General features: G+C 54.8%; 3 non-coding genes across 3 annotated transcripts; 2 read left to right on the plus strand and 1 right to left on the minus strand.

The window, feature by feature from the left end:
- Positions 1 to 3,214: 3,214 nt before the first annotated feature.
- Positions 3,215 to 3,407, minus strand: LOC140214873 (U2 spliceosomal RNA). Its single transcript, XR_011891801.1, has one exon. It is a non-coding gene; the product is annotated as a U2 spliceosomal RNA (small nuclear RNA).
- Positions 3,408 to 8,247: 4,840 nt separating this feature from the next.
- Positions 8,248 to 10,064, plus strand: LOC140214875 (small subunit ribosomal RNA). The gene has a single exon (XR_011891803.1). It is a non-coding gene; the product is annotated as a small subunit ribosomal RNA (ribosomal RNA).
- Positions 10,065 to 11,638: 1,574 nt separating this feature from the next.
- Positions 11,639 to 11,791, plus strand: LOC140214872 (5.8S ribosomal RNA). Its single transcript, XR_011891800.1, has one exon. It is a non-coding gene; the product is annotated as a 5.8S ribosomal RNA (ribosomal RNA).
- Positions 11,792 to 12,500: the final 709 nt, after the last annotated feature.

The following is a 12,500-nucleotide window of genomic DNA, read 5'->3' on the forward strand; positions in this document are numbered from 1 at the left end:
GTGCGCGAAATTTTCCTCCGTGTGCACCACCAAAATACTTAAAGAAGAGAGAATGCGTCCGGGGCCTTGGGATTTCGAAAATGACGTGCTCTGAAATTTTCACATCCGCCATTGGAAAGATAATTATATCCGTCGTAAAAAAAAAAAAAAAGAAAAAAAAAAAAAGAAAGAAATCACATTTGAAATTATCATTGAAAGTGGCCACGTTTTTCGGGGCATGTCTTGATGAAATAATCTCAGTTCAGTTCAGCATGATTGGATTTCATCTTTTCCAGTATTCTCAGTACTCTCGTTGTAGTACCAATTGCCGGCAGATTTTTTTTTTTAGTTGTTTAGAGTTATACATTCCTGAACGATGTTTTTCTTTTCCTCAAAGCTAGCCATAGAACCAGCGCTTTCTATAAAATCATGACAATAAGAATCCAGCATATCGGTTCATCTTCGGCGCGATTAAAGTTCGGGAACTGGCGATTTTTTATTGCCGTGATCAAGAAGGTTAACACCAGATAAGGCGTGATATTTCAGCATACCAGTCGCGATATCTAATCGAATCTAAGATTGAAATGGCGTTCTGAATTCTTTCGGTTCCAGATAGAAAGAAACAGAAAAAAAAAAAAAAAAGAAAGGATGTGATTGATTGCCATTCAAATCTGAAGACCGCGTGGAGAAAGTGTTCCGGTTTACATTCGGCAAATCAAAATGAACGGCTAAAATTAATCTATCGTCTGGTTTCATGCGCGAGATCACGTAAAAGGCAGCCATTCTTCTTAACATGGTTTCTCTCTTTTGCTCTCTCATTCGCGCACGGAAATTTCTTCGTACGGGAATTTTATGAAGCGAAGGCGGCTGCAGACCATTTTCTTTGTTTAGTTCATGTTCGTAGGCGCAAATTACAAACCTAACACTTGGAGCAACATTTCCACTACTCTAGAGGGGCATGAACTGTAGACAGTGCACGCTTTCTCATTTATCCAATCGCTCGCAAACACATTGCATTGCTAGTCTACAGTGGCAATACAAAGTGACGTTTCACCATGCACGTCGAAGTTCATTACCAGTACCGCGCCAGCATCGACCGGCCGGCGAAGCGACGAGCTCAGCAGCGCATGCGCAAGGCCCGACACCACCCCAACCGAGCTTCCCTGCTTATCGGAGAGAACAAGTGCGCGTGAACACGGGCGCGTCTGAGTATCTGGATTTAAAAAAAAAAAAAGAAAACAAAGAAAGCGTTTCCGAGATATTGACAAAGACAAGTGGTCGCGGTCGCTCTGAATCTTATCGTATTATAGAAAACGTGGGAAGGCGGCGCTTCCTCGAGGGTCAGAAAGTACAATCGTCGAACTAGGTGGCAAGTGGAGTACATCCTTTTTCTTGGAACGGTTTGCAATTGACTGCTTGAATGTGCCGACCACGCGTCGCGGGTCGCGTATAGAGCCAACCGTTGGCAAGCACGCGTCTAGCGTAGCAGCAGAACCGATCGCGGTTGCGATAACCCATCGTTGGCAGCGAAAAAGAAAAACACCCACCACGCAGTTTGTAGCAATAACCGTACAAATCAATGTGGTTTTAAATATAGCTTCACTGGTCACCCAAGAAGGGCACCGAAACTTTCTCATGACGCACACCCGCTGTAGTCCACAAAGAACAAAGCCGCACAAAATAGATATGATACAGCCGCACCGCATTATTTCGTGTTTTCAGCATTTCATTACTTTCGTGTGCATGCGCGCTAGGGCCACGCAGGCCAGGAGTAAAAGGCACGAAAAGAAAAAAAAAAAAAAAAATGATACGCAATCCTAAGCTTTGACTTGACTGCTGTGGCACTCGCATTTGTGTTCTTTACCTTAGGCGAACGCAATGCGCAAACTGAACTGGAATTTCCAATAATGGAAATTCCTGTTTGGCTCATATTTGCGTTTTTCGCCCGAGCAAGCGCTTCACCTGCACTACGCTTTGCCCCTTCAACGTGGCTACACTGCCCGGCAGGCGTGTTCTGCGTAGGGCCGAAACCTGCAGGCAAAAAGCATGGGCGCCGCCATCTTGTTGAGAGCGGCGCCAGGGACACAATCGCGCCTAGCTCATTGAGTTTTCCCCCAAAACTGAAAAAAATTTGACTTCATTAAACGAGAAAGATGCCACGAGTGCCCCAACAAAAAGCTTTGAGGATTACCGAAGGGTAACTGAGGGCGACGCAACGGGCTCTGGAAAGAAGGATGATGGGGGTGTGGCGTCACGGGGGGATCGGAATAGAGCAGATTGGGGTGTGCGAGAAGAAACGCTCGTTAATGACACCAAAGTTTAAACCAGGAAAAACAAATGGGCATGCGCAGGGGCATGCAATCTGGGGGGAAGATAACCGGTGGCCATTAAGGGTTACAGACTGAATTCCAAGAGGAGGGAAGCGTAGCAGGGGGTGGCAGAAAGTTAGGAGGGCAGATTAGATTAGGGACTACATGGCGACCAATCGGCACCTGACCGGGGGTACTTGGAGGATCATGGCAGATGCCTTTGCCCTGCAGTGGGCGTAGCCAGGATGATGATGATGATGATGTTCATGATGAAAAGGTAGCAACAGGTCTTCGTAACATACAGGTTAGAAAGATGAGGCACCTTTTAACCCTTGAATATATTTCGCCACATTTGGGCATACGACAAGTTTGTTTTCGAGGCGCTCGGTCCCACTGCTGCGAAAATGTGTACACAAAGGCTGCACAGTAGTTGCCAGAATCGGGCACTCTATTTTTCTTTCATAGGGAATCTTTCTTCCCACTTGGGCAGCGGATTTCGGCGGCAGGGCGAGCTTGCGTGGCCGCGGTGGTTTACGGATCCAAGCGATAGTGAACTCCAAAATCCAGTGTTGGCTTTGAGTGGGATTCATATTGATTGCGAACCCCACGGCTAATCCTACCCCCCATCCCCCCAAGTGGCTCTTTACAGGAGACAATCATTCAGAGACATCGGACAAATAGGAATTCTGGTTCTTTCTTTTGCTTTCATTAATTTTTCTCGAAGCCCATAACTAGAAATTTGCTGGAGCGGCTGTCCCATTTGCGACGCAACAAGTGCGACGCTACACACAGATGGAGTGGCAGTTTAATTACTCTCGTGGTCCGCGAACCGGCATCGTTGCGTGTAGTATAGGAATGGTGCGTGTCAAGTCACTGCTCGCGTTGAGCTTGTGCTCTTCATTTTGATTGAATGAAGTCTCACCTAAGTGAGCGGGGCCGATCCCGGAGGTAGTGCAATACCGGGCCGACCTGCGGCGGAGGTGAAGCAGGCTTCAAGCACTCCGCCAACTTCCAAAAATAGGTTTAATATCGTGGGTCCATATAGAACCCCGTATCAGATATTAAGCTGATAAGAACAGATACTACACTTTGATCTTAGCCAAAAGGCCGAGAAGCGATGTCCTTCACTTCACTTCATTGTACTACTGCCTTGTGGGCGCCCTGCCGACATGGGTAACCTCAGCAACAGCGTGGGCAATATTATAAAATTCAGCCTGTGTACAGACTCAACGCTCCCTATCTCACGGATGAACTCGCAACGCCTCAGTCTTTCGCTGTTAACGAAACGCTGTCGCGTAGAAACGAGACCCGAGTGCAAGCTTGCTTGTAACGCGAAACCAACCAAGGCAACCTCGTAGAAAACGGAACAGGCGAGCGGAAAAAAACGCGCCAGGGGAATGCTTACTTCCGTCTGAATGCGACCGCTCAAGGTGACCCTTCCTTGAGGGCTTCGTTTCAAGCCCGTGTGCAATTGTAATATACTACGCGCATTTCCTTCATTTCTTTTTATTTACCGCAAGGCCCACTGAAAATTTTGATACGGCACAGGCCGGGACGGATCGCAACGTGTCGAATCGACCGGTAGAATTAGGTAGCATGCCCCATGTACGAAGACGAGCAACATAGAAGTGAATGACAAAATAAATATAGAAAACGCTGCACACTCCTTCCCACCGGAAACATAGAGGGGAGAAAGATCGCCATCTGAAACACAGGCATTGTAAAAAAAAAAAAAAAAAGTGCTACCTCATCATCTTTACCATTACCGTGTGTGTGTATGTATATATGCATGTGTGTGTGTGTGTGTGTGTGTGTGTGTTTGTGTATTTATATATATATATATATATATATACGCACACATGCTAGCATAGCTTAAACGCAGCTGGAAAGCTCAGCCTTGCACAAGAACCACCCCCTGTCGCAAACCCCTTTGAAACATTCAAATGGGAAACACGAGTACAGCGAGGTCGTTCGAACCTGGCGCCAAAACGCATTAGCGCCATCTGTGTACGGAACTAGGAAAACCTGCGGACTTTGCAATACAGAAAGAAAGGTAGATGGCGCGAGCTAACGCTCCATTGCATACTAAGAACGAGAGTTAGTGAATAATGGCAGAAACGTCTTGGGAAGAGAAAAAAAAAAAAAAAAAAACGCGCAACAGTTGTTGGCTTGTGCAAGCACTCTATGTTACAGCGATTAAAGAGCATAGCATCTTCTACAACAGCAGCTACAAAAAGAAGAAGAACGTGAAGAGAGGGAGAGACACAGGCGTGTTTCTTTGGAATGCAGAGCATGCAGCACATACTATAAAGTGCCAAAGAGGACGGGGAAAGCAGATGGCGCGAAGGTGTATGTCCTCAAAGCTGAAAGCAATTTCTAAATTACAACATGTACCGAAGTCCACCTACTCTCATCAGGTTGCTCCCGCCTCCAGTTGCGTTTAAAGTGAAATTACAGTCGCCTCAAAGGCAGACAGAGAGAGAGTGAAAATAGGTACACTTGCTTCGCGCAGCTGCAGCCGTTCAAATTTTACAGCAAGAGCACTCCCGAAAGCACAAAGTCCGCTGCCGCCTGGGCGCAATGCGCTCGCTTCAGTAAATTGCCGTGCTGGCCTCGGCAACCAAGAGGTGTAGTGCGGCAGACTGCTGCATTGTAGCACACCGGAAACCGTGCAGACGTAAGCGATCGCCTCGACATCGCTGCGAGCGCTCGAAGAGACAAAGTCCGAAACCACGTGTGCCGGGGCGGTGCGAGCGCGACGCCTTTGACGCAACTTTTGCGTACAAGCCGCCGCACCGCCACGGACGGAATCGCTGGCATCCCGCACGCAGCTGCATTGTGTCACGCCGGCAATCGTTGAAAACACCACGCAGTCGTCGGCGTCGGCCCCGACATGGTTGCGAGCGCTGGAAGAGACAAAGTCCGAAACCGCGTGTGCCGGGGCGGCGCGAGCGCGACGCCTTTGACGCAACTTTTGCGTACAAGCCGCCGCACGGCCACGACGGAGCCGGTGTCACCCTGCAGAGGGCTGCACTATAGCACGCCGGGAACCGGCAAAGAACCGCGCAGACGTCGTCGTGGCCGCGGCGTTGCCGCGAGCACGCGAAGAGACAAAGTCCGAAACGACGTCAGCCGGGGCGTCGAGCACGCCGCCCGCACTGTTCGCACGCGTGCTCGGAAATGGCGAAGGGGCCGCGCTAGCGTGCCTTGAATCGGTGAGCGGCCGGTACCCGCGGCGATCGCCAGAGCTCGAATCCGCCCTGCAAAAGCCAAATATTGGCGCTCGGCTCGGCGCAGTACGCCGCCGCGTCGCACGAGTACGGCCCCATGGAGGTCTGGGCACTTATCGCTGCTACTGTAAGGGGCCGTACGGCCCGGCCGACATTGTACCGTAGTGCGATTTTCGGCTTGCGCGTGCTCGTGGCGTAGTCCGCGCACCGTTCCGACGTCGACAATCGTGCCCACGACTACGCGAGCGCTGGAAGAGACAAAGTCCGAAACCGGCGTGTGCCGGGGCGGCGCGAGCGCGACGCCTTTGACGCAACTTTTGCGTACAAGCCGCCGCACGGACACGACGGAATCGCTGGCATCCCGCACGCAGCTGCATTGTGTCACGCCGGCAATCGTTGAAACACCACGCAGTCGTCGGCGTCGGCCCCGACATGGTTGCGAGCGCTGGAAGAGACAAAGTCCGAAACCGCGTGTGCCGGGGCGGCGCGAGCGCGACGCCTTTGGACGCAACTTTTTGCGTACAAGCCGCCGCACGGGCCACGACGGAGCCGGTGTCACCCTGCAGAGGGCTGCACTATAGCACGCCCGGGAACCGGCAAAGAAACCGCGCAGACGTCCGTCGTTGGCCGCGGCGTTGCCGCGAGCACGCGAAGAGACAAAGTCCGAAACGACGTCAGCCGGGGCGTCGAGCACGCCGCCCGCACTGTTCGCACGCGTGCTCGGAAATGGCGAAGGGGCCGCGCTAGCGTGCCTTGAATCGGTGAGCGGCGGTACCGCGGCGATCGCCAGAGCTCGAATCCGCCCTGCAAAAGGCCAAATATTGGCGCTCGGCTCGGCGCAGTACGCGGCCGCGTCGCACGAGTACGGCCCCATGGAGGTCGGGGCACTTATCGCTGCTACTGTAAGGGGCCGTACGGCCCGGCCGACATTGTACCGTAGTGCGATTTTCGGCTTGCGCGTGCTCGTGGGCGTAGTCCGCGCACCGTTCCGACGTCGACATCGTGCCCACGACTACGCGAGCGCTGGAAGAGACAAAGTCCGAAACCGCGTGTGCCGGGGCGGCGCGAGCGCGACGCCTTTGACGCAACTTTTGCGTACAAGCCGCCGCACGGCCACGACGGAGCCGGTGTCACCCTGCAGAGGGCTGCACTATAGCACGCCGGGAACCGGCAAAGAACCGCGCAGACGTCGTCGTTGGCCGCGGCGTTGCCGCGAGCACGCGAAGAGAACAAAGTCCGAAACGACGTCAGCCGGGGCGTCGAGCACGCCGCCCGCACTGTTCGCACGCGTGCTCGGAAATGGCGAAGGGGCCGCGCTAGCGTGCCTTGAATCGGTGAGCGGCGGTACCCGCGGCAATCGCCAGAGCTCGAATCCGCCCTGCAAAAGCCAAATATTGGCGCTCGGCTCGGCGCAGTACGCCGCCGCGTCGCACGAGTACGGCCCCATGGAGGTCTGGGCACTTATCGCTGCTACTGTAAGGGGCCGTAGGGCCCCGGCCGGACATTGTACCGTAGTGCGATTTTCGTCTTGGCGCGTGCTCGTGGCGGTGTCCGCGCAACCGTTCCGAAGTCGACAATCGTGCCCACGACTACGCGAGCGCTGGAAGAGACAAAGTCCCGAAACCGCGTGTGCCGGGGCGGCGCGAGCGCGACGCCCTTTGACGCAACTTTTGCGTACAAGCCGCCGCACGGCCACGACGGAGCCGGTGTCACCCTGCAGAGGGCTGCACTATAGCACGCCGGGAACGGCAAAGAACCGCGCAGACGTCGTCGTTGGCCGCGGCGTTGCCGCGAGCACGCCGAAGAGACAAAGTCCGAAACGACGTCAGCCGGGGCGTCGAGCACGCCGCCCGCACTGTTCGCACTCGTGCTCGGAAATGGCGAAGGGGCCGTGCTAGCGTGCCTCGAATCGATCGGCCGGGGGCCCCGTAGGGCGACAGAAAGGCAATTGTGCAGGAAACCGTACTGGCCATTAGCGAGAAATTGCCGTTCGCGCATTCGGTAGACGCGCTGCGCTTTCACGACTTCGGCATTGTGCTGCCGACGTAAGCTTTCAATCTTGCTCGCGGCGTTATCGAGGCGGCACGATTTTCCGCCAAACCTCGTCGAAAGTGGCACGAGTACGGCCCCATGGAGGTCTGGGTACTTATCGCTGCTATTATATGGGGGTCCCAGAGAGCAGTTCGCCCCCAAAAGCGACCTGGGTGTTTGATATGCGGCGGGCTTCGTGCCCGTCAAGCGTGTCCCCGGTATCGCTCCCGTGGATCCCACAGCTGACGTCTGCAGCCTCATCCGCTTGATGCGTTAGGGGCTGGGTTGTCGGACGACGCTTTTTTCCACGATATCGAAGTGTGTTCCGCATCGTCCTCGGACGAATCAAATACGAAAGCGCCGAAGGCGCGGGGCGTGACCCGTCGCCTAGCGGCTTTGCCGTCTCGGCTACGTTGCAAGTGTCGGTCGGTCCACCAGTGCTGCGGGCTCGAGAGAAACCGCAAGCCGCGATCGAGTCGACACAACCGGTCTATCGAGAATGTTGCGTGCTTCTTGCCGCGTGGCGATACCCGGCCCTGCGGGGAGGGCGCCGTAGCGAGCTCGAACGCCGTCGTCTCGGACTGTGCAAAGTGCTACCCTTTGCGAGAACGAAGCGTGTTGGGGCGCCTGAAGGTGGCCTCGGCATCGCAAAAACGGCGTCCGGCCTGCTTGAAAGGCTGGACGCGCAGTTGAACGATTACCTGGTTGATCCTGCCAGTAATCATATGCTTGTCTCAAAGATTATGCCATGCATGTCTAAGTACATGCCGAAATAAGGCGAAACCGCGAATGGCTCATTAAATCAGTTATGGTTCCTTAGATCGTTTCTTCCTACTTGGATAACTGTGGCAATTCTAGAGCTAATACATGCAGTGAGCCTGAAGCCCTTTGGGCGACGGGTGCTTTTATTAGACCAAGATCGATCGGGTTTCGGCCCGTATTGTGTGGTGACTCTGGATAACTTTGTGCTGATCGCATGGCCACGAGCCGGCGACGTTTCTTTCAAGTGTCTGCCTTATCAACTTTCGATGGTAGGTTACTTGCTTACCATGGTTGTTACGGGTAACGGAGAATCAGGGTTCGATTCCGGAGAGGGAGCCTGAGAAACGGCTACCACATCCAAGGAAGGCAGCAGGCGCGCAAATTACCCACCTCCCGGCACGGGGAGGTAGTGACGAAAAATAACAATACGGGACTCTTTTGAGGCCCCGTAATTGAAATGAGTACACTCTAAATCCTTTAACGAGGATCAATTGGAGGGCAAGTCTGGTGCCAGGCAGCCGCGGTAATTCCAGCTCCAATAGCGTATACTAAAGCTGCTGCGGTTAAAAAGCTCGTAGTTGGATCTCAGTTCCAGACGAGTAGTGCATCTACCCGATGCGACGGCTCGGACTGAACATCATGCCGGTCCTTTCTTGGTGCACTTCATTGTGTGCCTCGAGAAGGCCGGTGCTTTTACTTTGAAAAAATTAGAGTGCTCACGCCAGGCGAGTCGCCTGAATAAACTTGCATGGAATAATAGAACAAGACCTCGTTTCTGTTCTGTTGGTTTTTGGAATACGAGGTAATGATTAAGAGGGACAGACGGGGGCATTCGTATTGCGGCGCTAGAGGTGAAATTCTTGGGACCGTCGCAAGACGAACTACTGCGAAAGCATTTGCCAAGAATGTTTTCTTTGATCAAGAACGAAAGTCAGAGGTTCGAAGGCGATCAGATACCGCCCTAGTTCTGACCATAAACGATGCAACCAGCGATCCGCCTGAGTTACTCAAATGACTCGGCGGGCAGCTTCCGGGAAACCAAAGTGTTTGGGTTCCGGGGGAAGTATGGTTGCAAAGCTGAAACTTAAAGGAATTGACGGAAGGGCACCACCAGGAGTGGAGCCTGCGGCTTAATTTGACTCAACACGGGAAAACTTACCCGGCCCGGACACTGGGAGGATTGACAGATTGAGAGCTCTTTCTTGATTCGGTGGATGGTGGTGCCATGGCCGTTCTTAGTTGGTGGAGCGATTTGTCTGGTTAATTCCGATAACGAACGAGACTCTAGCCTATTAAATAGGTGCGGGGTTCCCAGCACCTTACAACCTTCTAGAGGGACAAGCGGCTCCTAGCCGCACGAAACAGAGCAATAACAGGTCTGTGATGCCCTTAGATGTCCGGGGCCGCACGCGCGCTACACTGAAGGAAGCAGCGTGTCTTTATCCCTGTCTGAAAGGACTGGGTAACCCGTGGACTTCTTTCGTGATTGGGATAGGGGCTTGCAATTGTTCCCTTGAACGAGGAATTCCCTTGTAAGGCGCGAGTCATAAGCTCGCGTTGATTACGTCCCTGCCCTTTGTACACACCGCCCGTCGCTACTACCGATTGAATGATTTAGTGAGGTCTTCGGACCGATGTCCGGCGCGGCCTTTCGGTTGCGCCGGTCTGTTGGAATGATGACCAAACTTGATCATTTAGAGGAAGTAAAAGTCGTAACAAGGTTTCCGTAGGTGAACCTGCGGAAGGATCATTACCGGATTGTGAAGGGTGGCGAGCGCCATTGTTTCTACCCCGTGTGGGTGAAGCAGCTCGCTGCGCCCGACGCTTTCCGCCGCTGGCCCCGCTGGACGCGGGGACGGCTAACCCGAACATGCCGGGGACTGCCTGAATTTTGAGGGGCGCCCCGTGCCAAATTTGTTGCGCCCAGTGGACGCCGGCTGCAACCTTGGACGGTTGGCTTGGCCGCACACACGCGAGACAGATCGGCGTAACGCACACTGGGTGGGCTTTCTGTCCGCTTTGGCGCTCTTGCGCGGAATGGGAGTAAGACGACCCGACCTGCTGCTTTGCCCAGTACGAGGGGAACGGCGAAGCGTGCGGTCGGTCAAGGAACTGACGGTCGAGAGCTAATGCCGCTGCCGCTTAGTACACACACGGAACCGTGGTGCGAGCGCTCTCCCGTCCTCCGCGGCAAACGCTGCCGAGTCTGAAAAGGCTGGCGGCTGCCGGTCGCTTCCTGCGGCGAGTATGGAGTAACGACCCGACTTTGTTGCCACCCAAGTACTAAAGGAACGGTGTGGCGCTCGGTCGGTCATGGAACTGTCGGTATGAGGGTGCGGCTGCCAAGTACGGAAGGAACCGTGGCCTAAAGTGCTCTCCCGTCCTCCGCGGCAAATGCCACCGAGTCCGAAAGGGCCGGAGGCTGCCGGTCGGCTCCTGCTCGTGACGCGCGAGGTGTCGAGATCGCGGTTTAATGCGACGACGTCTGCAGGCTATTCGCCCGCCGCCGAGGGAAAGGCGGCGTTGCTGCGAAGTACCGAAGGAAACGCGGCTTTGCTACGTCGGAAGCGTTCTGCGGTTAGCGGACTTGTGCGCTTTGGGAAGGCGCCGCACGTCGAAAGAGGAAGTACGGACAGACGAGGGACTGTAGTCCCGGTTTCGAACGCACTTGCGGCCAGGCCCTTGCTGGCTTCGTCTTCCGCCTCAAGTAGACTTGTTGTGGCGCCGGCGCAGGGAGCCGTCCCTGGCACTGGCCGAGTGGTTTTGGAGAGCTGCGCGAGTACGCGCGCCGGGCTCTTGTCTTTCGTCTCAAGTAGGCTGTTGGATCAACAGCGGTTATGCTGCGGCGATCTGCCGATGCGAAAGTGTGTGTGTGTTTGAGGCCCTTCTATGAACCTACTGCTGACTGAAGCGAAGCACGTCGATGGGGGTGAAGCCCTGCCCGTGGCCGTGTAGCCGTTAAAGACTCCACAGCGGCTTAGCCCTAATCATGGCTCTGTCGCTCTTTGCAATTTTTAGTGGAGCGATGTGAACGTGCACACGAGACACACGGGTCCGGTGGATGGTTGGCAGGTAAAACCGGCTTCGAGTGCGCGCAAACGGCATAAGGTGCCTCGAGGGCAAGCGAGGAAGGCGTGGGCGCAAAACACACGCGCGAGTAGCAGGAGTGGAGTGCCATTAGGCTTTCAGCTGCTGAGACGCGGCCGCCGAAAGAGCGAGACTGGAGGAGCGCACGCCGAAAGGCGCTCTTCGAAACCACACACAGGGAGACGCCACGTGCCTAAAACCCTGGTTGTACTGTACTGAATTGAACAAACTATTTTTCACGACTCTAAGCGGTGGATCACTCGGTTCTCGGGTCGATGAAGAACGCAGCCAGCTGCGAGACTTGGTGTGAATTGCAGGACACACTGAGCACTGATTCTTTGAACGCACATTGCGGCCTTGGGTCTTCCCTTGGCTTCGTCTGTCTGAGGGTCGGATCACATATCAAGAGAGACTTCGGCGCACAGGGAACGTGCGTCCGTCGACTCGTTTTGACCGCGTCGGCATCATGGACAGTACGTTGAGCGCTAAAGCCACGCGCCAGCGGCCTCACGAGAGGGAGACGGTGGCAAACCGTTGTGCCAATTCTTCGAAAAGACGGAAACGAGGCAATACTACTGCAGCGTGACGAGTGCGCGCCTCTAGTAAGACCGCCGCAGGATGGAGTCGGATACCTGCAGGGAAAGAGCGGTCCAAGCACGAGGCGCGAACGTCTGTTGCCATGTAGCGCGCACGTTTGCGAGAGAGTCGGAAGCGCACGCTTGCGTGCACGGAAAACGTGGGAATGAAACGCCGGCCGATTCCCGCGCCGTGCGCAAAGCCAGCGCGATCGCAATTTGCGCTGTTTGCCTTCGAAGTACGTCGAGCTCCAGAGCTGGTCGCTCGTTCACGTCACCGCAGCTGTGTGGGCGCCCTTCCGGGCTTCGTCGCAGGAATGGGAATCGGCAGATTCTTGCGAGGAGCGGGGAGGAGAAGGGTGGCCCCCGAAAGCGGTTCGACGCGACAGCGCCGTCTGCGAGCGAGAAGAGTCACGGCACGGCGGAGAATTGCCGCGAAACGGAAAATGTCTCCTTCGAGAGCGTGGGTGCCCCGTTGGCGGAGCTGAAGCGTTCCGTCGTAGTCCGCCGTCGGTCCAAGTGCTTCG

The sequence above is a fragment of the Dermacentor andersoni genome, unplaced genomic scaffold, assembly GCF_023375885.2.
Source record: "Dermacentor andersoni unplaced genomic scaffold, qqDerAnde1_hic_scaffold ctg00000699.1, whole genome shotgun sequence".
Taxonomy (NCBI): domain Eukaryota; kingdom Metazoa; phylum Arthropoda; class Arachnida; order Ixodida; family Ixodidae; genus Dermacentor; species Dermacentor andersoni.